At 43.1% G+C, this 24,641-nt stretch overlaps 1 protein-coding gene across 1 annotated transcript in view; it reads right to left on the reverse strand.

Moving 5' to 3' along the window:
- Positions 1-24,641, reverse strand: part of GPC4 (glypican 4) — a 109,354-nt gene that overhangs the window by 58,349 nt on the left and 26,364 nt on the right. The gene's annotated exons all lie outside the window — the stretch shown is intronic.

Here is a 24,641-nt window from a genome sequence, read left to right on the forward strand (position 1 = left end):
TAGAATAAGCCACTGCGCACGCCAGAAGAACACCATAGCTGCCTGAAGTGCTCCAGGGAAATAAAATGTTAGAAAGCCTGGGTGATATCAAAGGCCAAAATAAGCAAAGTTTCTGGAACACCAAATTGCATAAATTCTATCATTCATTCATTTTAGAGTACCCCAATGCAAAAATTGCTCATCTCTCACAAAAGAGAACAAGTGACAAGGCAGGACGCTCAGTAAGGGAAAGACCCCCCCAAACAAATTACATATGATAATGGGAAACAAAAACCTTGAAGGAAAAGGACAGAGAAGGGAAGAAGCAGGAGAAAACAGTAGCTCACTATTTCTCATTCTAAAAGTGCCAGTGTACCAAATGTTACCTGCCACATCTGCACCCTATGTGTAACATAAACACAATACAAGTTCAGAACGGTTTTACAATTTTAAATGGACCCGATTTGGAGACTGAACTTTGATATAAAACCATCGTGGCTCCCAGTGTCATAGGGCATTTTATAAATGGACATGTGTGTGGTCATAGATGGTGCTTAGCACTGATATTCAGAGATCATTTCTTTAGAACAAGGCCCTCTTAACACTTCCTACTTCTTTAGCAGGATCAGACACTAAAAGCACCAGACTGATGCCTTGCTAAAGAAGGGATGAAAAGCTTACACACTGCCAGCATTTCTGGGGGGAACGAACGAACATCCTCTGTGAGGGATGTCCTGAAAACAGCCCTCGGTGATGGCTCACACAATCTTTATTTCCGGAAAACCTACACAACGATGACTTTTCACTAAAAGCTTGTAAACTCCTTGCTTCCTCTCAGAGCGATGATGAATGGGTGCTGCGGTGGATCTGGACCCCCTCCACCTCCCACCCATTGCAGAGCTGTCTCCCACCACAAAGAACAGGTAAGTCAGGTCAGGCGAGCCAGGCTAAGGGCAGAAGGGGAGGGCAGGGCAGAGACGATGTTACTTTTGGTAAAACAAATGGTGGTGATGGATTTCGGTTCTGACAGAAAGCTGAGGCATGAGGAGAGCTGGGATTTCCAAGGCAGAGAGGCCAAAGGGTGCCTGGGTAAATCATTGTCAAGGTCCGGCCTGGATCAGTAATAGGAATTAACCCCACATGCATGCCCTCACCCAATAGTCTGAGAAATCAGATTTGTTTTTTAAACATATAGCTCTGCTATAGACTGAATGTTTGTATACCTCTACCCCCCAAACTCATATGTTGAAACCTAATCCCCATTGCCATGGTATCCGGAGGTGGAGCCTTTGGTCATGAGGGTGGAGCCCTCGTGAATGGGATTAGGGACCTTACAAAAGATACCCCAGAGGCTCCCACCAGACACTGACTCTGCTGGCACCTTGATCTTGGACTTCACAGCCTCCGGAACTGTTAGAAATAAATTTCTGTTAAGTCACCCAATCTATGATATTTTTGTTATAGCAGCCCAAAGTGACTAAGCCAAGCTCCTTTCCTTCCCCCCTTCCCCAGATACCCTCAATCCTTTTATTATGAAAAGGATACGCTATTTTTCCCACGGCTCAACTCCCAACATCACCCTTCATTCTCTGGGGATGGAGGACAGTGAAATAAGGTTGCACGTAAGTAAATGCCATCAAAGTTTCCAACTACTAAGAACTGGAAGGGACTTATGATCTCGAGATCACATTTCCTCAGTCTATAGAATGGGAAATGAAGTTCCCTGCAAATGTGGATGAACTTGTCCAAGGTGGGACAGTATCAGCTTATTTGGTTAGGGCTAGAACCCTGGTCTCCTGTGGTCCAGCTTGTAATTCTTCCATCCCATCAGTCAGGTGAGCCCCGACATTAGCCATTTGAGAACTGGACATCGGAAACGATGCTAACATGCTGCTTTCCACTCCCACCCTGCAACTTCTAAAAACCCTAATATAATTCACATACCATACACTTTGCCCACTTAAAGTGTACAATACAGTGGGTTTTCGTATGTTTAGAGTTTTGCAACCATCGCCACTATCTAATTCCAAAACATTTTCCTCACCCCCAAAAGCAGTTTCATACATATTAGTAGTCACCATCATGCTCTCCCCTCCAACTGCACACGCACATCAGCCCAAGGCAACCAGTAATCTACTGTCTGGTTCTATGGATTTGTCTCTTCTGGACATTTCATATAAAAGGAATCATACAATATATAGTCTCTCTGTACTGGCTTTTCTCACAAACCATAAGGTTTTCAAGGTGCATCTGTGCTGTAGCATGTATCAGTGCTTCATTCTTCTTTGTGGCTGTATAATGTTTCATTGTATGGCTATACCTTAGGGGTATACCTCAGAAATATTGCAGGTTTGGTTCCAGACCACCACAATGAAGTGACTATCACAACAAAGCAAGTCACGTGAATTTTTTGCTTTCCTGGTGCGTACAAATGTTATGTTTACACTACACTATGCCTTAATTTTACATGCCTTCTTTAGTACGGACCTTAATTTTAAAATGCTTTATTATTAAAAATGCCAAAACAATTACGATAGTAACGCCAAAGACCCCTGATCACAGATCACCATCACAAATATAATGAAAGTCTGAAATATAGTGAGAATTACCAAAATGTGACTGAGACATGAACATGCAGGATTGCCACAAACCTTCAATTTGTTTAATAAAACAAAACCAAACCACGCAACATCTGTGAAGTGCGATAAAGTGAAACACAATAAAACGATGTAGGCCTGTACTTTATCCATTCATCTGTTGATGGACACTTAGGTTGTTTCCACCTTGTGACAACTGTGGATAATGTTGTGACAAACATACTTACATTATTTATTATAGTATCAGATTTTTATTTTGATACTGGATACAAACATTAATAGGAAACCAGTTTTACAGCACTAAAATCTCAGTAATCCCCAAATTTACAGTTTTGTTTTTCTTTTTTCTGCCCAAAGGGTTTCAATTCTCTTAGGTATGTACCTAGGAGTGGAATTACTCAGTCAGGCCAAAAAGTATGTTGAATGCCATCCATAGACGTTTTACAGTTAAGAATCTCATCTGAAATGACCTCGCATACAAGCTTAACACAAGTTATTGGTCTCCACAAGCTCCTCTGGCCACCAGAAAACAACGCCATTTAAATTGGGAGTGATGGCCAAAACAAAACAAACTCGAAAACATGGGTTTTAATCCCTCAACTAAGAAAACACTTAAATATAGTCACTACTTCCTGTTTTCATCCTAAAATTTAGCCAGGGCATTCAGAACTTCAAATACACACACACACAACTGTAAAACTGGAATGAAATAGTAAATAAGAATCAGATAACTTTAATAACTCTCATGTGAATTACATCTTTCAGAAATAGTAAAAGGAAAACATAATCAACTTTCCAGGTCAGAACACAACAAATTATCCCAAAGATATCCAGATATGAATGCTGTTGAAAATCTAAGAATAGCCACTGTTTCTAACACAGCTGAAAGCTCAGTAAGAAATTTAAGACAGTCTCGTTCTCTAACAAGAGATCCTTCTAATGCAAACATTATCAATTCATTTTAGGAGAATGGCTTGGGTGCGTAAAATGTCATTCTTGTCAAAGATGGTGGGAGGCCGCAATTGGCCAGTCACAGAGCTTGTTGATTTATTTTCTTCTGAAAATTCTTTTTGTTCATTACTCAGGCTGCCGGGCAGAGCATTCTCCCTGATGACAGCTGCAGAATTTTAGCCCCAAAGCCAAATAAGTAATTTTTTACAACCTCCCCCAATTTGTTTTTAATGTTTCATTCTATTTCAACTATAGTTTTGGTGGCTGCCTGTAGACACCCCCCGTGGTTTCCACCTAATTTTTAAAACTTGTGCTTTTTCATCCCAATTTCATTAGTCTTTCACCACTACCATGCTTGCTCTACCTATATCTCCACCAGTTTTCTGTCTCTAGTCACTCAAGTATTGTGCCAGGTGATGAGGATAAAAAATGATCACATTCTCTGCCCTAAAGGAGCTCGGGGTCTAGTATGCATTATTCCACCAACCCACCCCTACCCATTTCCATTCCATCCCAGTTATGACAACATCCTACCAAGCTTCCATGTCAAACCATCTATTTGAGAGCCTGCTGGATTTGAGATCTGTTCCCAGAAGACCCTCTGACTTACTGCTCTACCATACTCAAATTATTCCATTTTTATTCTGATGCTGAATACCAACATTGACAGGGAAAGCTCTTCAAGAACAAGAAAGTCTGAAGAATTTCCAGCCCCATTTCATAAACGAAAGTCAGAATGATTTTATTGTCTGAGGTCTTCCAAACCTACAGGCTGTGATTTTTCTCATTTATTTTTTGTTAGAAAAGGAAACAACCCTGTTCAAACCTGCAAACATGCACTATTTTCTGCATTACTCATCTTTCCTAAATACTTGCAGCTGTTTCACATGCTTTTCTCTGCAAAAAGACGGAGCAACATCCTGTACTAGATGTTAGGTTAGAGGGCACACGTTTTAGACAGTAAGATCAGAAATGGCAAATGATTGGCTGATAAAATGTTAATAAGCAATCCCTCAAGAGCTGGACAGCGAGGATATAATACTATAGCAGGACATTTATCAGTCCAAGTGTTTACATGCCATCAGAACGGCCTTCTCAAGTCCCTATCAGCTTCATGCATTTCAGGTCAAAAGAATGTAATGAAGGCATAGATCACGTATGCACTGAGATGACTCAAGTTTAAAAGCATTTCAGATCATAACATCAAGTTCCAAGACCAAAGCTCCAAATGTTATCATTACATGAAGGCGCACACACGTGTTTTCAATGGTTCAGTTCAGTGGTTCTCAACCTGTGGGTCTTAGCGATATTGCCAAACATCTATGGATTTACAGGTCTGCCAAGTACTTTCTGCACACTGAATACTGCCCCACTTACAGAACGCACTATGGTTTTCTCAGACTACAAAAGGTTGGGATCCACTGCAGCCTACCCTGAGCACTACTGAGCGTCCCTCAGAGAACGCAGCCAGTGAGCTGGTGCACCAGAGACAAATGATCAAAATGATTTAGGAAAGGATGGTGAACCATTCTCACTCTGTACTCAGCAAAAAATGGTCACCATGGATGACACCAAACCAATATTCTGTTAAGCCCAAAGAGAGAGAGAGAGAGAGAGTACCACAGTATCATTTAAAGAGCAATGATGAAGGACTTCCCTGGTGGCGCAGTGGTTAAGAACCCGCCTGCCAATGCAGGGGACATGGGTTTGAGCCCTGGTCCAGGAAGATCCCACATGCCACGGAGCAACTAAACCCATGTGCCACAACTACTGAACCTGCGCTCTAGAGCCCGCGAGCCACAACTACTGAGCCCAAGTGCCACAACTACTAACGCCCGCACACCTAGAGCCCGTGCTCCACAACAAGAGAAGCCACGCAATGAGAAGCCCACACACTGCAACGAAGAGTAGCCCCTGCTCGCTGCAACTAGAGGAAGGCTGAGTGCAGCAACGAAGACCCAATGCAGCCATAGATAGATAGATGGATAGATAGATAGATAGATAGGTTGATTGATTTTTTAAAAGAGCAATGATGAAGAAGATAAGAAGCCGTGGTCCTCAAACTGACTCTGCCACAAGCCAGCTTGGTGATGTGGGTCAAGTATGACAGGTGATGTGACACCTCTCTGGGTGTCAGTGACCTCATCTGTTAAATGACTTCTGACCCCCGCTCTAGCTCCAACATTCATAGGAGCTCTAAGATCTTACTATGTTCCCATGATTCTGTTCCTCAGGGGCACCCAGGGACCTCCTGTGGAGGGCAGAGCTAAGGAGCACTGGCCCCCCGAATGAGCTCCTAGACTGGGTGCTCCTCTAGCAGCCAATGGTTTCTTTTATTCACCTGAGCGTCCTCAGAGCTGCAGTACCTGGTTGAGTTGTTCTCAGTAAATACTTGGATGAATAGGAAGGCTGGAAAGGGCCTTCAGACCAAACCTCTCATTTCTTAGTCAACGGAGGTCCTTAGAGGTTCTTAGGAAGATCGGATCATTTCGGATTCCTTCTGCAGTGTACTTTCTCTTCCCCAACCCTGCCTCTCTGTGTTCAACGGCAACTTCTACATTCTACATTTAGTAGCAGGCCAAATAGAGTAGCTGTATTTTTGTAAGTTATGAGACTACAGTTACGTCTACCTCTGTGGGATGGTCCAGTTGGTACGTTCCAGTGTATGAATGCCAAAAGCTGGCAACCAGCAGAGTTTTCGGTCCATTACGTCTGCAAGGCTGGAGGCCTGCCAAGGCTAATGGGGGGACATTTCTACAGAAATAAACGGACTTTGCAGACTTATCCTTTGGAAATCAATTTTAAACTTATACCACCGACAAACAGAATATGATTCTGATTCTATCAAAGGGTAAAGGACTGAAAAGCAGCAATGAATTAAACGGTAATAAACTAAAGCAAAACATTCTTCCCATGGCCACTGCCAGCCTAACCTACTCCCAGTGCCAGCCTAGCACGACAGAGGTAAGTCCCTAGGACCAACTTCATAAATTGTATCCAAGCAAAGTACTTAACCTTTGGGGGTCTCAGTTTCCCCTGTACGCTAGCCCCAAGTCTAATGTACTATGGTCTTTCTCTATTTAATTTTTCATTTAAAAGAATCCAAGAAAAATCACTTGCAATTGATTAAGGTAAGAAAATCCTAAGAAATAAGTGTTCTAATCACCACTGAAACTGAAAGTCAGCAAGATTAACATAACTTGTTCCCATGACCATAAAGGTGCACACGTGAAGCTCTCTGACAATGAACTCCAAGGGCACAGGGCTCCATGGAAAGCAGGCGGAGGTGGTCCGAGTCTGGCCTTATGAGCTAAGGTACTTTCAAAACATGGGGAGCCATGTGTTCTATCCTTGCTACTTTGCCCTATTCCCTCTGTCATGGTCTCTCTGAACCAGATGGCGAAAAGAAGCACTTCCCAACTGCTCCAAGGTAATCCAGTTTTCTCAACTGAGATATTCTCCTGGTAAGTAACATGTAACTGCCCTATCCACTGTTGCCCAAATAACTCAGTTTTCTTATCATCAGCCAGGGATGGACTGGGACCCGATCCTGGCCCAATTTAAAGCTTCCCCAGAGGGGCCTGCCACTCATGGCTCCAGTTTAAAACACTGCCCTGGAAAAGGAGTTGACCCACCCTAGTGCCCCAGAACTAAAAATAGTCCTGCAGGCCTGTGGGCGGGCCAGTTCCAGGCCTTCTTACCTCCTGCTACACTTAGGTTGCACATTCCTGTCCGGGAACTCTATGCATTCTGAATCTCATCCTGCTCGGGGCAAGGGTTAGAGCTGAAGGCGCTTGTCAAGCCCTCCGTGACCTCTCCTGTTTTAGCAAGCGAGACACAAGGGTGGGTGAGTGAATGTGTCTCCTGTAAGCAAGCAATTCACTCCTTTAACCCCAGAAGAGTATTTCCGTAGCTTTGTTAAGCCTGGAAAAGTAGAAAAGGGACCTAAAGCACAGAGGGATTAAGTGACTTATCCAAGGTCATCCCATATAGCCTGGGAATCAATCACCCTGCTCCAGGTCCACTAAACCACGTCATAATAATAAACACATAAATCTGATTCGAAAACACCTCTTCTGCACTATTTGGACATTTCTATCCAACCTGGGTATTATGGTGTTCCCTAGGCTGGGGAGATTTGATCACCAGGCACAAAACCATAATTCATAGTTTCGCCCTATAGCACTGGAAGCAGTTTAAAAAAATGCACAAATAAAACAGCAAAGCGCGCTTCTTGGCTGCTCTTTGTTGTTCCCTGGAAAGAGGTTCACAAAAGAAAAGACTGTCTTTATCGGTGATTTCAAAAACACAAACACTGGCAGGCCCTGGAGGAAGGCAGTTGCATATACCGCATCCAACTCTCAGGCAGAAGCCTGTGGAGGGAAGCAGATACTCGAGAGCCCACAAAACTCCTCCCAGCGCGTGCGAGTCCTGAGCCCCCACTCTTACTGTGCCTGCGTGCGCAGCCAGGGTCAGGAGAGGGGCTGTTCATAATGGGGGCCCTGGAGTGCCATCGGAATAGGCCTCAATTCTATTCTAAGTGATTCTTTTTAGACACCGTCTAGACGGCTTTCTTGTGTCTTTGAAAAGTGCTCTTCCAACATACACAGAACCTGCTCCTCCAGGACATCAACCTGCTGCTAACTCAGGCTAACTCACATCTAGCAAATATTTGCAAGTTCACGTACCCATTTTTTTGGAGCAAGACTCTTTTAAATCATATTTAATTATCGAGTTCTTTTTGTGAATATACTGATTCCTGTCCTTAGTGTGACCGTATATTACAGTCCACCCCAGGACCCGTTTGAGAGTGAAAGGAGGCGGTATTAACAATTATGCTGGGATGACAGGTTGAGAACCTGGACTGTGCTGGGCAAACTGGAACAATGAGCCCCTCCCTCACCTATAATATTTCAAGTAAAGTGTCTATTTGCTGAGATTTTCAAATCAAAGGGTAAAATAAAATGCATAGTGGTTCAAGTCCATGCCATCTATCTTCCAACTGTGAATCATCTTGAAACCGTACTGGAGATGAAATGGATATGCTATTATTTTTCCTGGCAGCGTATGAAGTCTTAATTTAATCCCAATTATCTGCATGGCCAATCTAGGCCCTTCAATAACGATGCAGGCCTCCCTGAACAAGACACCCCGGGGCCGGCGAGGGAGCATATTTTACAGAACTCCCAATGTCCAAGCTGAAAACACCGCCTTCTTTCCCTCCTCCACACCGAGGTCTAAGGGGATGTTTTCATTTCACAAAAGCTCTGTTAATAAAATTAATCACCTTTCGACGTCTTTTGTACTCTCATGACTTACCATCTAAAAGACTGTGGATTCACTTAGAGCTTCACGCTCAATATTTTTAAGAGCATGGTAATTTTATCATCTAAGAAAATACTGACATTACTTCAATATAAAGGGATACAAGGATGACACATCTTTAGACTTTGACCTGGCTTCTTGATTTTGTTCATATATCCAAGTGTAAATCCTACTTATACATAAACGTATACATGCAACACGTCATAAAATACAGTACAGACGGTCCCTGACTTAACAAAGGTTCAACTTATGATTTTTCGACTTTAGGAAAGTGCGAAAGTGATTCACAATCAATAGAAACCGCACTTCGAATTTTGAATGTCAATCTTTTCCTGGGCTAGGGGGTATGTGGTAGGAGACTCTGGTGATGCTGGGGCAGCGACAGCCACGCATTCACGAGGAAAAACCATCGATAAATTTACAACCATTCTGTACCCAAACGACCATTCTGTTTTCCACCTTCAGGACAGTATTCAATAAATTACATGAGGGCTTCCCTGGTGGCGCAGTGGTTGAGAGTCCGCCTGCCGATGCAGGGGACACGGGTTCGTGCCCTGGTCCGGGAAGATCCCACATGCCGTGGAGCGGCTGGGCCCGTGAGCCATGGCCGCTGAGCCTGTGCGTCCGGAGCCTGTGCTCCGCAACGGGAGAGGCCACAACAGTGAGAGGCCCGCGTACCGCAAAATAAATAAATAAATTACATGAGATTTTTAACACTTTATCATAAGATAGGCTTTGTGTTAGATGACTTTGCCCAGCTGTAAGCTAATGTAAGTGTTCGGAGCAAGTTTAAGGTAGGCTAGGCTAAGCTATGATGCTCTGTAGGTTAGCTGCATTAAATGCATTTTTGACTCACTGTAAGTTGAGGAAGAGCTGTACCTTTTTGATATGCAAAACCAGGACATTTTTATCCTACTTATAATTAAGTAATTTTATATAAAACCACATCCTTTTATCTCCCCCCAAAGCAGGACATACAATTGATTTAATCTTTATTACTGCTATATGTTTGCTTTCAGTCCTGTTACTACATTCCTTCATGTAATAAAGTGCTCTATAAAAACTAGCATATCAGTCAAGTTTGCCTTCTCTGAGAAAGGTTATGATCCTTTCATACCCTGGCGGGCCTCTGACCCTAGTTCCTGTTTCTCTTATATTTCTGTGAAGCTATAGTTCTCACAGAACCACTGTCACTTATATGAGATAACCAGAGTCTGTCTTAAATGATATTAAACTTGTACACATTAGACAGTGTGAGCTAAGCAAAGAAACCTAATATATTATGATGCACTTGATAAAGAATGGCATGAAACCTAGTCAAGAACGTCAAAATATTTTTCAAATCCTTCGTTTGCACAGTGAGTTATAATGCAGTCACTCAATCCATGGTACTAGTCTCTTCAAAATGAATTTAAATTGAATTAAACACCCCAGTATTTACAAAGGTTTCCTTCCAGGACACATAATTCTTTCTGAATATGATATGAACATTGAAATGAGGAATTCTTGAACGGCAAGTAACTAGTTAGAGGTACAGTACTGAGCATTTAATTATCCTAAGGCACTGGGGAAGACAGAGGTCAAGAATTAGGCTTTAAATAAATCATTTTCATCAGAAAATTGTTTAGTGACCTATGAAACAGTCAACCAAGGAATCCGGACTCAAGCACTCACAGCCCAGCTGTGACTAATATTACTATTAACAACCCACCATTCAAGAGGCAGATCAAAATAATTAACACTCGACTTGATAAAAAAAAAGAGGCCAAATTACTCCCATATGATTGCTTTTAAAATAAGCAAGTTATGTCAACTAGTTGATTACTTAGTTAAAAATGAAAGCTGACAAGGTGGATTGAGCGGAGGTGGGAGGTCAGGGCTCTCAAGCCAGTACATATGAAAATAAAATTTCAAAGTTAAGTGTCTTCTTACCAAACGCTTTAAAACAAAAACAGAAGAGCGCCTCAAAACCCACCCACATCGCTCCCAAAATAAGTGCTTTTGCCCTGAGAATACGGGACATGCAATCTGAGGTTTTTGTTCACCTCAGCGGCAGCCACAGCAGCAAAATCTGTCCCCCAAATTTTCTGGTAAAGTCAACAATCTGTTTTGTCTTTTACTGTCAACCCAAAACCAACCATGGGTGGAAGGGAGGGAGGAAGAAGCTATTTTGCAAGAGCTGGTTAAGAGTTCCAGGTTGGTTTATTTGATGGAGAAAAGCATTTTTCTAGAGAACCACTTGACATAAAGAAGCAAACAAGCAGACGTGGATCACTGGGAAACCTCATCATTTGGACTCATCTGCATCAATTCATAGTTCCTATACCTAAGTTCTTCAGGGATTTTTGACGATTGGAGATTCCTATTTTCATACCTTCGTTGTTCCAGGGGGACAGTTCCATCATCTCTACTTTTCGACCTGGATCAAATTTCCAGTCTTACCCAAGAGATGCTTTAAATGCTCCAGCTGTAATAAGCCATTTTTTCCTCTTTGGATGTTATTCAGCCGCCAGAAGCCACTTAGAGATTTTACTAATTTCCCTGCCAAGGACTGAAAGACCACTAGCTCTATAACTATTTAAGACCTAGTCCTACATTCAGAAAATTTCCATAGAATTGCTAACCAAAAGAGATGTTCTTTTAAGACTGTAGCTCTTGGGGGGGGGGGGGAGCTCGAAGTAAAAAGGAAGTTTCAATTACCTTGTGAAGTGAAGCAGAAAAATCAAGTGAGATCCAAGCAAACTTTATTAGCTATGACAAGCAGTCCTTAATGCTTTTGTTTCATGAGTGCTCTGAAACCTTTCCTAAAATATTTGAAAAATTCATCAAGCTGTTGTGGCTTCCCAATTTACTGCTCTGTGTATGTGTGTGTGTGTGTGTGTACACATATATGAAACCAGTCTTCAAGTAAGTTCCCCTTCAGTGTGTTTTATGAGCATCACTTTTCTTAAAGTCCTAAGCCTTCTTCCTGTTCAAATATAAACATAATTGGAAACTATGGCAAATTTTAAAACTATTAATTAAAAGTCTACTTTTTTCTTGACTTCTAGGCCTAAATGAGACAGGGCAGAACTACAAATCGCTAAGAAGCAACTCATACTCAGTGATAGTGATACTTTTAAGGCAAATACACAGTCCGTTGAAACACGGTGTTCGTTATTTTAAATTACTTTTAGTTTCAGGACTAAAAACTCACATACACACAATACGTGTGTACATATTACTACCAACTCTTTTGCTTTACTCAAATCACTTTGTCTTTTGGGGGAAGTGTCAGTAGCCTCCCTTCCCCAATGCTGAAACATGCTCAGGTTTTGGAATCTAAACAAACTCATCAAAGAAAAGCCTGCAGCTAGGGCTTCCCTGGTGGTGCAGTGGTTGAGAATCCGTCTGCCAATGCAGGGGACAGGGGTTCGAGCCCTGGTCCAGGAAGATCCCACGTGCCGCGGAACAACTAAGCCCGTGTGCCACAACTACTGAGCCCGCACTCTAGAGCCCGTGCTCCGCAACAAGTGAAGCCACGACAATGAGAAGCCCGCGCACTGAAACGAAGAGTAGCCCCCGCTCGCCGCAACTAGAGAAAGCCTGCGCACAGGAACGAAGACCCAACACAGTCAAAAATAAAAACAAATTAATTAATTAATGTTTTAAAAAGCCTGCAGCTATCATTTCTAAATATAAATAAAGCTATCTTTATACACGAAGCTTGTCCTTAATGGACACAGGATTTCTTTCACAGAAAAAAAAAAAAACATGCTTGAGTTGATTTCTCTTTTTCCAAACTGATCAATATAAATCTAACAAACCTTAGGCCATTATATGAGTTACAAGGTTTCCAACAGAGCGAGGCAATTCACAGAAACCGAGGCCCCAAGGTAAGTAATTTACTTTCCAGGACATTCTAAAAGTCATTCTAAAATTGAGCCCAAAGGGCTACAGGTAATTTCATAGCAATGAGTGTGGCCCCCTATCCCAACACCAAGCGGCTCCACCCAGACCCTGGCTCAACAGCTGAAGGAGGCTCCATGAAGCCCAAATTTTGCTTTTCAACTCCAGAATGTTTTTTTGTTTTGTAAGGAGGCCCCAAGGGTATAAATTAAGGGTAATCATAACATGCAGGTGTTCATTTTCTAGAATGAAATCTCCTGACCCACTCCCAAGCTTAACCCTCGGGACCCCTCTCTCCAGAGTCATCTAACCCTACGTGTAAAGATCCCCCCCAGCCAGTCAGCTTCAGGACTACTGACAACTACTCTTAGATGTTCACGGAGAAAACACCATTAAATGCAGTTTCTGGTTCAATATGAACACCTACTTCTTACTAGTTCCTTCAGAATTCTTTCCGTTTCTTACATTTTCTGGAAATGATTAAAAATCGAGACACATGGTATAAAGGGGAATGTGTCACACACACACACTTGCTCGCTCACTCACACACACACACACACACCACTCCAAAAAAACCAAATTATAACATTTTCCTAAATGCCAAAATATAGTAAAAGATTTTTATCCCCCTGCCATATGTTAGAGAAAAACAGCTGTGGTCTCCATTTACTGATAAACACTATCCCTTCATCTTTCCTGAGGAAGATGGAATTATTTCAAAATTCTGGTTGCTGATGATTGTATCTACAAAGTTGTAGATACTTTGCATCTCTGAAAATATTCTTCTGACCCACTCTTCTACCATCTACTTAGAAGCTTCACAATTGACTTGAGGACACGGGGAGGGGGAAGGGTAAGCTGGGACGATGTGAGAGAGTGGCATGGACATATATACACTACCAAATGTAAAACAGATAGCTAGTGGGAAGCAGCTGCATAGCACAGGGAGATCAGCTCAGTGCTTTGTGGCCACCTAGAGGGGAGGGATAGGGAGGGTGGGAGGGAGACACAAGAGGGAGGAGATATGGGGACATATGTATATGTATAACTGATTCACTTTGTTATAAAGCAGAAACTAACACACCATTGTAAAGCAATTATACTCCAATAAAGATCTATTAAAAATAAAATAATAAAAGCTTCTCAAGCAATACAGATCCTAATTCTAGGAAAGCCAGTCATTACTTCAAGGTCACAGACAGCCAGATAGGCATCACTTATTTTCCTAACGCGGAATTTGTCTTCTGGACTGTTAAAAAGTCCTTAGTAAGAATGAACAAACAATTTCTTTAAAAAGGCTTTATTCCTAGCAGTATCATGGCTAAATGGGGCCTGAGGGTGGGAGCGCCAACATCCAAAGCTTAACACAAAGCCAAGTTTTCACTGATGGGGTTAACGTTGTTACTAATAGGTTACTGTGCCTGGTGGGGACAGTGGTCTTGGAGGGAAAGTTGTGGCAGCTCGGAAAAGAGGATCCTCTCAAATTCCCTCCCCTTTGCTTCCCAATTCCTTTTCCACTCGTCCATGGTCCACCTGCCTTGACAACGAGAAAGTAGCATGAAATGCTCATTCCCCAACCCCTACCCCACGCCTCAGAGGTTAAGCTCAACTAATTCTCGTAACTGCCAAACGGGAAGTTTTGCCAAGGCCTTTGATAAGGTCTCTGGTACAAATTAAGAGCATTTGAGGCGTTTGCTTAAGAGCAAGCACATGTCTTTGGAACTGCTGCATTCCTGCTTATCACATTTTGAAAGTTGCTGGGACAGTTGAGATAGCAAGCTTTGCAAGTTCAAAGCAATTTTCAATATTGCGCTCCTTAGTGTGTGGCTTTTAATATCCTATTGCGGGACAACATTAAAACCAAATGACCCTACAGGTTTCACTTTGGAATCTTCACTGATACCAGAGGGATGTGAATACGTGCCGAGCTTCAAAATGCCCTGAACTCCTGGAGTCTCCCCATTAACGTTTTATTGACACTTTCTCAACTTTGACACCAAGCCCGCTGTTCCGGCAATCAGAGATATCTCAGATAGAATGTCTCACTCCCACTTGTTTTCTGACTGCACGACAGGCATGTCCTCAATGGCAAGTAAAAGCATTCCTTACCAGATGCTCATCCTCATATAAATGAGAAAAACGCTAAAAAGAACCAAAGCAGCTACCTGGAGTACTCATGTCTATAGCATTAGTCCTACTACGTCCTCTAAACCGTCTCCTTTTTTCCCCTGAAAATAAACAGAGCATCATGTTGTTTTCTCCTCGATAGGGACCCAACTCACAAGAAACAAAAGGTTGAGAGGAAAGCATATGTCTCATTAATACACAAAATGAGATACATCCCGAATTTGTTCTGACAACAGCTTTACATGCTATTTTTAAAATGATTCCATAGTTGGGTTATTTAAAGAAAACACACACGTACACAACAGCATAAATGAACTCAGTTAACAGTGACAGGTATGTCTCAAAATGCTAGCGTAATTTAATCTTCATTAATATCAGTGCGTAAGCTCACTCATTCAGTGAATACTGAGCATCTCCTATGCCACAGGCAGGCACTGGGCTCAGAGCTGGAGTTTCACAGTCCCTGCCTTGAGCAGGCTTCCAGTCTTGGGCTTTTCTATCACCAGGGTTCAAGGGGCATCTGACAAACAACGAGGCTGCAGGAAGTCAGACATCAGAAAGGGAGTTCAACACAGAGGCTCTCCAAGGTCCTATCCCGGAACCTGTAGAATAGGAATTGGAGTGCAGGGCACACTCATCTCTAAGCTTACTGGACTAAAGAAGTTAGTGATATGTCAAGCTAGTGAGGAAAAATGGGCAAAACTCAGGAAGGCCACTGTCAAGGTGGGGAAGCGAGCAGCCACACGGCTCCTCTTATCACAGGGAAGGGACCATACACTGGGCCCTCAGGATGCCACTCTGTACACAGAAAACAGATTTGTGGTTGCCTAGGACTGAGGCGGGGTGGGGGGGGATAAGGGGAGACTGACTGCTAGAGGGGTTTCTTTGTGGGAGGGAGACAAAAATGTTCTAAAATAGACTGTTAAGTGATGGTTGCACAACTCTGTGACTATATTACAAACCACTGAATTGTACACCTTAACACGGTAAGTTTCATAGCATGCCTTATAGAGCTGGGGGAGGGGGGAAATACTCCAGTCCATGAGAGACCAAAACCAACACTCCCCCCGCAGCAACCAAAGGAAAAAGGAAGGCCTACTCTTTATACAACCCAAAGGGTAACTCACTTGTGCCTGGAATATCGTCTGCTATTCTAAAACACATGAACACTACCAAGAGACTTTCTGCAGAAGGGCAACAATAACAATAAAATGAAAGGGACAGGAAGGGAGAAGGCCAGTGGGAGAAACAGACAACCAGTGGAAGGTGGGTGGAGGAAAGAAAAGAGAGATGTGCAAAGTCACAAAGAGCATGGCCAGGGTGAGCCGAGACCTTCTTTGATTATAGAAACCTTTAAAATGTATCCAATAGGGAGAGTGGGGGAAAGGGCAAAAGCAACCTATATCCAGTCTGTTACACATGTTGAGAGGAAGCGAGGCTGACTCGGTCTGACTCTATGACCTTGAGAACAAATCAGTGACCCTTCTTGGGCTTCCACTTCCAGTCTTCAAACGCAATGTGATTCCTAATTATGCTCAAATCCTCTCCCATTAATCAAGCAGAGCCCTTAAAGAACCAGGAACTCCTTGTAGCAGGGCTATCGTATTCCATCTGAGCTCACAATACAGAAACTGACTAAGAAAGTCATTCAGCAGGTATGTGGATGACATAGAAATGGACCAACATTTCACAGCAGATATTGAAAACCCATCCATAGGGTTTAAGACCTTGGCAAAACCTTTGACAAAACCTTGTTGGTTTAGGCTGTGAAAACTCCCCAGGAACCTTCAGGTTTGTTACGAGATTGTTGCAGCCTATTAGGAGACTGTGTATTTTTTTGCTGCCCAGTTGGCCAGTATAGTCTAAAACAAGAAATATAAACACTTCCACTTTCACATACTGCACAATAAAGCAACTTCAAAGTTTCGGACCATTTCAGACCTCCATTTGTAAATATCAGCTAGCATGCATGACAAAGTAGCTCACAGGATTAATACAATCATGGAAATTCTGCCAACATTTGTATATTGTGGGATTACAGAAACCGAACCAAGCACCCCGGTATGTGTATATGTAGTCATCTACAGCTTTTTGATTTGTTAATGTGTCCTCCAGGAAATAATTCTAATGGAAGCAGCTCACAGTTAAGTTCTCCCCAAGATACCAAAAGAAACATGGTAACAAGACGGATAGAGGCACTTATCGTATATACCAAAGGGCAGTGTACAGAAAATGGAAAAAATCTGTCTCTTTTAATAATCAGATTCTCAAAAAACAATTTATTCATAGTCATGGAATAAATAGCATTTTTTAAAAGCTAAAAGCCATTGACACTAATAAAAGAAAGTTTAATACGAAACCACTTTACAACCGAGGCAATTTCCATTTCTTAACAATATTAAACTGGGGAAAGTACAAGCAGTTACACATTCTGGAAAATGGCCCACTTGTACTTGGGAATACCATAGCCTTTGGCCGTTTAGCTGTCCGGTTCTCAAGTTCTGTTCAGGGGAGCAAAGCCTCCCTTCTTTCTTTTTCCCTCCAAGGCAGTGAAAAGCAGACTTTTTTTTTTTTTTTTAAAGAATGAGAAATGCTAACCCAGGAAAACAAGCACAGGCTCTAACTGGTCCAACCATTAAAAACAAGCGCCTAGATTTGAACTTTCCTTCTTATTGTCCATTTCAACGGTCCTTACCATATTTTATTGGTCCAGATACTGGTCTAATCCCCTCCATAGCTGCGGAATCACAAAAGTACACGAGGGGATTATGCTGTAGGGTTTGCAACAGTAAAAACCCGTTTAGGAAAGGAGAGAAGAATGTCACTTGAAATAAGACAGAGAGAAATGGCCCCTCTTCAAATTTCCCAGCACAGCTTTGAGAGCTGTCCTATAGCCAAGTCTCCCCGGGGTTCTCCTAATCCTCGGCAGCCACTGAAGAGAGCCAGGATGAAACTTTTTTCTGAACAAAGAGAACTGAAAAGGGCCAAGTCTCAAAGTCACAGGTTCCCAGCTCGCCACTGGCTCGAAGCCAAGAAGCAGCCCACGTGCTCAGGCTGGCAGTCCCACAGCTGATGGGCAGACAGCAGGCTGGAGAGGGGTGGGCGAGCAGGCAGGGAGAAGCTGCACATCAGAGCCCAGGCCCCTTCCTGCTGCCCACGACCACCCCCTCCCCTGCCCCGGGCAACAGCACTGCACGCTCCGGGCCCCGGTCCTTGCCAATGGCATTTCACACTTGCCAGCCTCCTGGCAAGGATATCCCCATATCTGCCACGATGGCCCAGGCATGCGCTCGGCCACAGAGCGTGCGTGTGCGGCTTCGGCTGGCAAAGGCATCCCTACCCCCATGATGGAATCCAGCACAGATACCCTCACAGAAGCAGACACCAGCGCTGAACAGTCTCTCAGTGACAAATCACTCAGCGGGTCGATAGCCCAGGGTGTTCCCGGCCGTAAAACACGATCAGTCCACGCAGGACACCGGCTTATGGAAAGGAGGTGCAGAGACGGCAGGAAAGCACTCTGTGAACCTAAACCTTTAACCATATTGCCTCGCTAGGCACTTTACACACTCGGTTTACAGCCTGCCCATTGGACTCGAGAGCATGTTCTCTGGACATGATCCTCAGTCCCTTTATGTGTTTGCTTTGAGTCTGTCTCCTCAAATACTGGGGGGAGGGAGGCTGTCTTTGCTCTTGTGTGCCCCTCAAGTGGGACATCGTCCCATGCCTGGAGCCTGCAAGTTGGAACACAGACAAGGGCTTGACTCTCTGGAGGGCCTTCAGCCTGAGAGCAACTGGACCAGCGCAGCAGCTCGGCGTTTTGTTCTGCTTTCTTTTCACTCACAGATCCCTGTCTTTTAGGCTCCTGCCTTCCATCCCATCCCAGCTTTTTCCTCCGTTGCTCTAGAAAAGCTGCTGGTTCCTTTGCTAGCATGAGCACCTACCTCCAAGTTCCTGGGTATGGGAGGCATTAGGCAAAGACAGAGGAAAACATATCCAAGGGAGCTAATCTACACCAGGACTCCTCCAACTGTGGGATCATGACCTCCAAAGAAACCGGAGAGAATTTCAAGGGGGTCAGAGACCCTGGAGCCCAGAGCCCAAGACCTCCCAACATCTGTTGTCAGTGAAGGGCAGAGCAGCCTTTTTAATACAATTTCCTCTCCCACATCAGCACCAATATTCTTTTTCTAGCCCTTAGGTCTCTACCCAACGCCCCCTGCCACATGACCTCATCTCCCATTACTATCCGAATTATTGCCTCATTATGCTGTCCTGTATCGCTCACTGCCCTCGGCAGCAGGGTTGAACTAAGAATTCAAATTGCAAGAGGAATTCCACCTACTTCCTGTCTTCACTGTCCCATCATGAACACCATCTATCAGTTGGATCTTCAAAAACTATTTTATGATGCTAATATTAATAGTTACCAGCATGCAGTGACCACTGGTTATGTGTCAGACACCATGCCAAGCACTATATTATCTATATTAGCCCCTTTGATCTTCACAACTCTATGAGGTAGGTATAACCTATTATTTTACCATCTTTTACACATATGAACCCTGGAGCAGAAGTCACTAAGGAACTTGTCCAAGGTCAGAGCTAATAAGCAACAGTAAGACTCTAGAGCCGACATTGATTTTTAACGCTTTAGTGACATACAATATTTAAAGTACACCACACAGGGACTTCCCCGGCGGTCCAGTGGTTAGGACTCTGCACTCTCACTGCCAGGGGCCTGGATTCAATCCCTGGTTGGGGAACTAAGATCCTACAAGCCGCGCGGTGTGGCCAAAAAGAAAAAAAAAAAGAACTGTATACCACACGATAGTTTTTAGTATATTTAGTGCACCGTCACCACAGCCAATATGAGAACATTTTCATGACCCCTAAAAAGAAACTCTATACCATAGTTATCACTGCCTAAGTCCTAGGCAGTCACTGACCCGACTATCTATAGATTTGCCTACTCTGGATATTTCCTAGAATTGGAATCATACAGTATTTGGTTCTAGAGCCTACCCTCTTCACCACTACCTGACACTGAGGAAGAGGAGATGGCCACTGACAAATTGCAAACACCTGTTCTTTCCCCCAAGCCGAAGTCGTATTACCACCAACTTCCCCTCGAAACACGAGACATGCTGAAACGTGCTTCTGTTGTTGGCTGGAGGAGAGACTTGGCAGGGGGCTGCCGGAGCCTTTGCGGAGTTATTAGGAGACGGTATGGCCTAAGAAAATGAGCACAGCCTCTGGTGTCAGAAAGACCTGCGTTCACCTCACACCTGCTGATGGCGGTGTGAAATAGTGCAGCCACCGTGGAAGACAGTTTGGCACCTCCTCAAAAGACGAAACACAGGGCTTCCCTGGTGGCGCAGTGGTTGAGAGTCCGCCTGCCGATGCAGGGGACACGGGTTCGTGTCCCGGTCCGGGAAGATCCCACGTGCCGCGGAGCGGCTGGGCCCGTGAGCCATGGCCGCTGAGCCTGTGCGTCCGGAGCCTGTGCTCCGCAACAGGAGAGGCCACAACAGTGGGAGGCCCACGTACCGCAAAAAAAAAAAAAAAAAAAAAAAAAAAAATGAAACACAGAATGACCATATGTCCCGGCAACTCCACTCCTAGGCATATACTCAAGAAAACTGAAACAGGTGTTGCAGGCAAAAACGTGTACATGAATGTTCATAGTAGCACTACTGAAATAGCCAAAAGGTAGAAACAACCCACAGGCCATCCATCAAATGAGGAATGGACTAAAAACGTGGTATGTCCATACAATGGACTATTATTCGGCCATAAAAAGAATAAAATGCCAATAGATGCAACCATGGGGATAAACCGTGCTAAGTAAAAGAAGCCAGGCACAATAGGTCCAATACTGTATGATTCCATCTATATGAAATACCAGAATAGGCAAGATGCTTACAGACAGAAAGCAGATTAATGATTGCTGGGGGGGGGGGGGGGGGGCGCAGCAGATGAAGAATGGTGGCTTAACAGGTACAGGATTTTACTTTTGACATGAAAATATTCTAGAATTAGAGTGCTGACTGTTAAACAATATTATGGAATGTACTAAATGCCACTGAACTGTACACTTTAAAATGGTTAAAATAGGGAATTCCCTGGTGGTCCAGTGGTTAGAACTCCACGCTTTCACTGCTGAGGGCACGGGTCTGATCTGTGCTTGGCGAACTAAGATCCCACAAGCCATGCGGTACAGCCAAAAAAAATAAAGAAAAGGGTTAAAATGGTAGATTTTCTATGTGAAATCTACCACAATGAAAAAAAATAAGAGTTAAAAAAAGAAAGTCTTGGGTTCAAATTGCATGCTGCTTGATCCTGTGCAAGAGACTTAGATAAGTCTCAGTTCCCTTAAGTGGAAAACGGGGGAGGGGGGAGTAATTTTACAATGTTTTGCCAGAATGAAAGGAGGTGACACACGAAAATCAGTGCTGAAACAGTGGAGTTTTCCATAGATAAGAGAGTGGTCCTAAATAGGAAATAGTAACAGAGAAATATGGGGCTCCAGGAAAACTAGATGGCTTTGACCCGGAGATGGGACAGTTCCGAGTTTTCTTCACAAAACCTTGACCTTTTTACAATGTCAGCTCCTAATTCCAAGGACCCATTCCCAATCAAGCACAGCAGCCCCATAAATTTGATGTAGCTCCCAGATAGCAAGAAGTTTTAAGGCTAAGGATCTGTCTCAGCCAATCTACAGAAAAACCCAAAGGTTCCCAAGAATAACAGAGCCAAAGCATGTTTAGTGAGGGGAATTATAGGAAATAATACACATAGAGCAGAGCATCTGTATTTTGTGGAGAATCCCTCCCTCCGAAGTGAAAATAATGTATTTGTTCTCCAGAACAGAAGGGCAGCATCTTGCTGCTGTTGTTAGAGCACTTGTCTATATACTTATATGCAATGTGAATGTCTATATTTGAAAATAAGTTCCTCTCTAAGGTGGTGTTTTCCCTTTGAAAACGAGGTTTTGACATGATTGAAAGTTTCCCTAGTAAAAGTTGGTTTCTTTAATCCATCAGGGGAAAAGTGCACAGAAAAGAGACACAACTGAATCCAGTCCTCTTACGATCCATGCCAGAGACTGGAAAGAAGACCAGAGTCCAATATGCTTTTAATTACTCTAGGACGACAGTCCATTTGAGGGCTCAAATATACAGCCAGCCTTAGTTAGACCAGCTCCAGGGAAGCCTTCTTGCCACTCATTGCTGGCCAATGCCTCATCCACACCAGCAATTATGAGTAAGCCAGAGGTCTTAACACAGCATTCTCCCATCAATATAAAACCAGAAGTCACTCTTCGCATGCTAACCGGCCCTCCCAGGCAGCACAAGAGGCCCCTTGTGGAGGGACTGACTGGTGATGAGAGCCCTGGTCAGTGGACCCTCAAGAGGAGCACTTCTGAGCAGCACATACAAAGGAGGTCACATGTGAGCAGCTACTACCCACCGCCACTCAAGAAATCAACAAAGGATATTAACTATAGTCCACTTGGCTACAATGCTTATTTTGAAAATGTAAATTTCTTCCAATGCCATTGATAAATCAGGAAGCAATTTGGGCATAATTGTGAATTTCACAGCTCACTTGTGGTTCCCTCACTGGTGATTTCATCTTCAAGAAACACTAGGTAGAAGCAGAGGACTCCAACCAGCTGAAACAAACCAAGTAGGAATCTACACATAAACACACAAACATCCACCAGCTCTGTCAGTTCACCTGTTGAGTCACACCCATTCACATTTATTAACTTCCCATCTGACTTCAGATAACATCCTTCTACCACTTCCAGGACTCACAGTCTGCAACCCTTCTGACCACCCCCCACCCCCGTGACCACAAGCAAACTTCAGGTGTTCTTTAAGGTAAAGTGTCGTATTTATTGTAGTTTTTATATATTTCTTAACCATGTGCAAAAGTAGGCTATTGTTTTTCTTAGGTTTCCTGCTTTTAAAATGTGCCACAGGTGAAGTTTTTTTTTTTTAATTGTTGGACCCTAACCCCAATATTCCCAATAAGCCCTGTGGTTTCACTGCATGATTTTACATAGCAGAGTGACTTTTAGGAATGAATAAGTTGTGTTATAGCAGAACTAACTGGATTTTCTGACATGGTTTATACATTCAATAGGTTAATTGGCAGCTGCACACTTAATTGATCACTAACTTTTACCTGCCCTTTCACCAGAGTCATGTTCATAAAAGTGAATCCTTCAGCAAGCCCGGGGGAACATATACCAAGCATGATCTGCCTTAAACCCTACATATCTTAGGTGAGATATGTAACCAAAATTTAACTGTCTAGCTGCCAGTTAGAAGAGAGCAAATGAACATCTGTCATAGGATGAAAAAATATTAATAAGAAAATGAACAACCTGATGAAAAACATGAGGCAAAGACCTGAGTAGGCATCTCACCAAAGATACGCAGATGGCAAAAAAAGCATTTGAAAAAATGTTCCACATCATCACTAGAGAATTGCAAATTAAAACAATAATGAGATACCACTACACACCTATTAGAATGGCTAAAATCCAAAACACTGACAACGCCAAATGCTGGTGAGGCTGTGGAACAGGAACTCTCATGCATTGCTGGGGGGGAATGCAAAATGGTACAGCCACTCTGGAAGGCAGTTTGGAAGTTCCTTACAAAACTAAACATACTCATTTATCCAAAGGAGCTGAAAAGTATATCCACTCAAAAACCTGCACACAGATGTTTATAGATTTATTCACAATTACCCAAATCTGGAAGCAGCCAATATATCCTTTAGTAGGTGAATGGATAAATAAACTGTGGTACATCCAGACAATGAAATATTACTCAGTGCTAAAAAGAAATGAGCTATCAAGCCATGAACAGACATGAAGGAAACTTAAATGCATGTTACTAACTGAAAGAAGCCAATCTGAAAAGACTACATACTGTCTGATGCCAACTATAGGACATTCTGGAAAAGGCAAAACTACGGAAACAGTAGAAAGATCAGTGGTGGCCAGGGGTTGGGGGCAGGGAGAGAGGGAAGGATGAATAGGCAGAGCACAGAGGATTTTTCGGGCAGTGACACTATTCTGTGTGATACTGTAATGGTGCATACATGTCATTATACATTTGTCAAAAACCCACAGAATGTGTCACACTAAGAGAGAATCCTAATGTAAAGGGTGGACTCTGGGTGATAACGTAGGGTCACTGATGTAACTCTGTAGGCTCAGACTGTAACAGATGCACCACTCTGGTGCAGGATGTTTATAGCAGGGGAGGCTGTGCATGTGGGGAGGCGTAGGGTACATGGGAACTCTTTGTACTTTCTGCTCAAATTTGCTGTGAACCTAAAAGTGCTCTAAAAAATAAAGTCCATTAAAAAATATTAAAAGTTGCTCTTAAAGTTAAAAAGCCCTTTCAAAAACATTTATGCTTATTATTGTGATAATGCAACGTGAAAAGTTTCTTCAGAGAACTAAAATTGCACAAAGAATTGCACTTTAATGTGTCCATAGGAACCCACTACCCAGAGCAAATGGCCATGCACAAAATAAAAAAGCCCTAACTAATTGTGACAACTTTGACTCCTTTATGAAAAGAAGCCATACAATCTTTTTCTTTTTTCCTGGAAGGAATCGTGCTATCTGTTCTTTAAAAGTTAATAAGTCTCAAGGATCTCTGTCAAACAAAGCCACGTCCTTCAGCTGAAGCTGGGAGCAGGGCCATACATACGACGTTGTTAAATCTGCAGTGAATTAAACGC

Source organism: Stenella coeruleoalba (assembly GCF_951394435.1).
Source record: "Stenella coeruleoalba genome assembly, chromosome: X".
Classification (NCBI taxonomy): domain Eukaryota; kingdom Metazoa; phylum Chordata; class Mammalia; order Artiodactyla; family Delphinidae; genus Stenella; species Stenella coeruleoalba.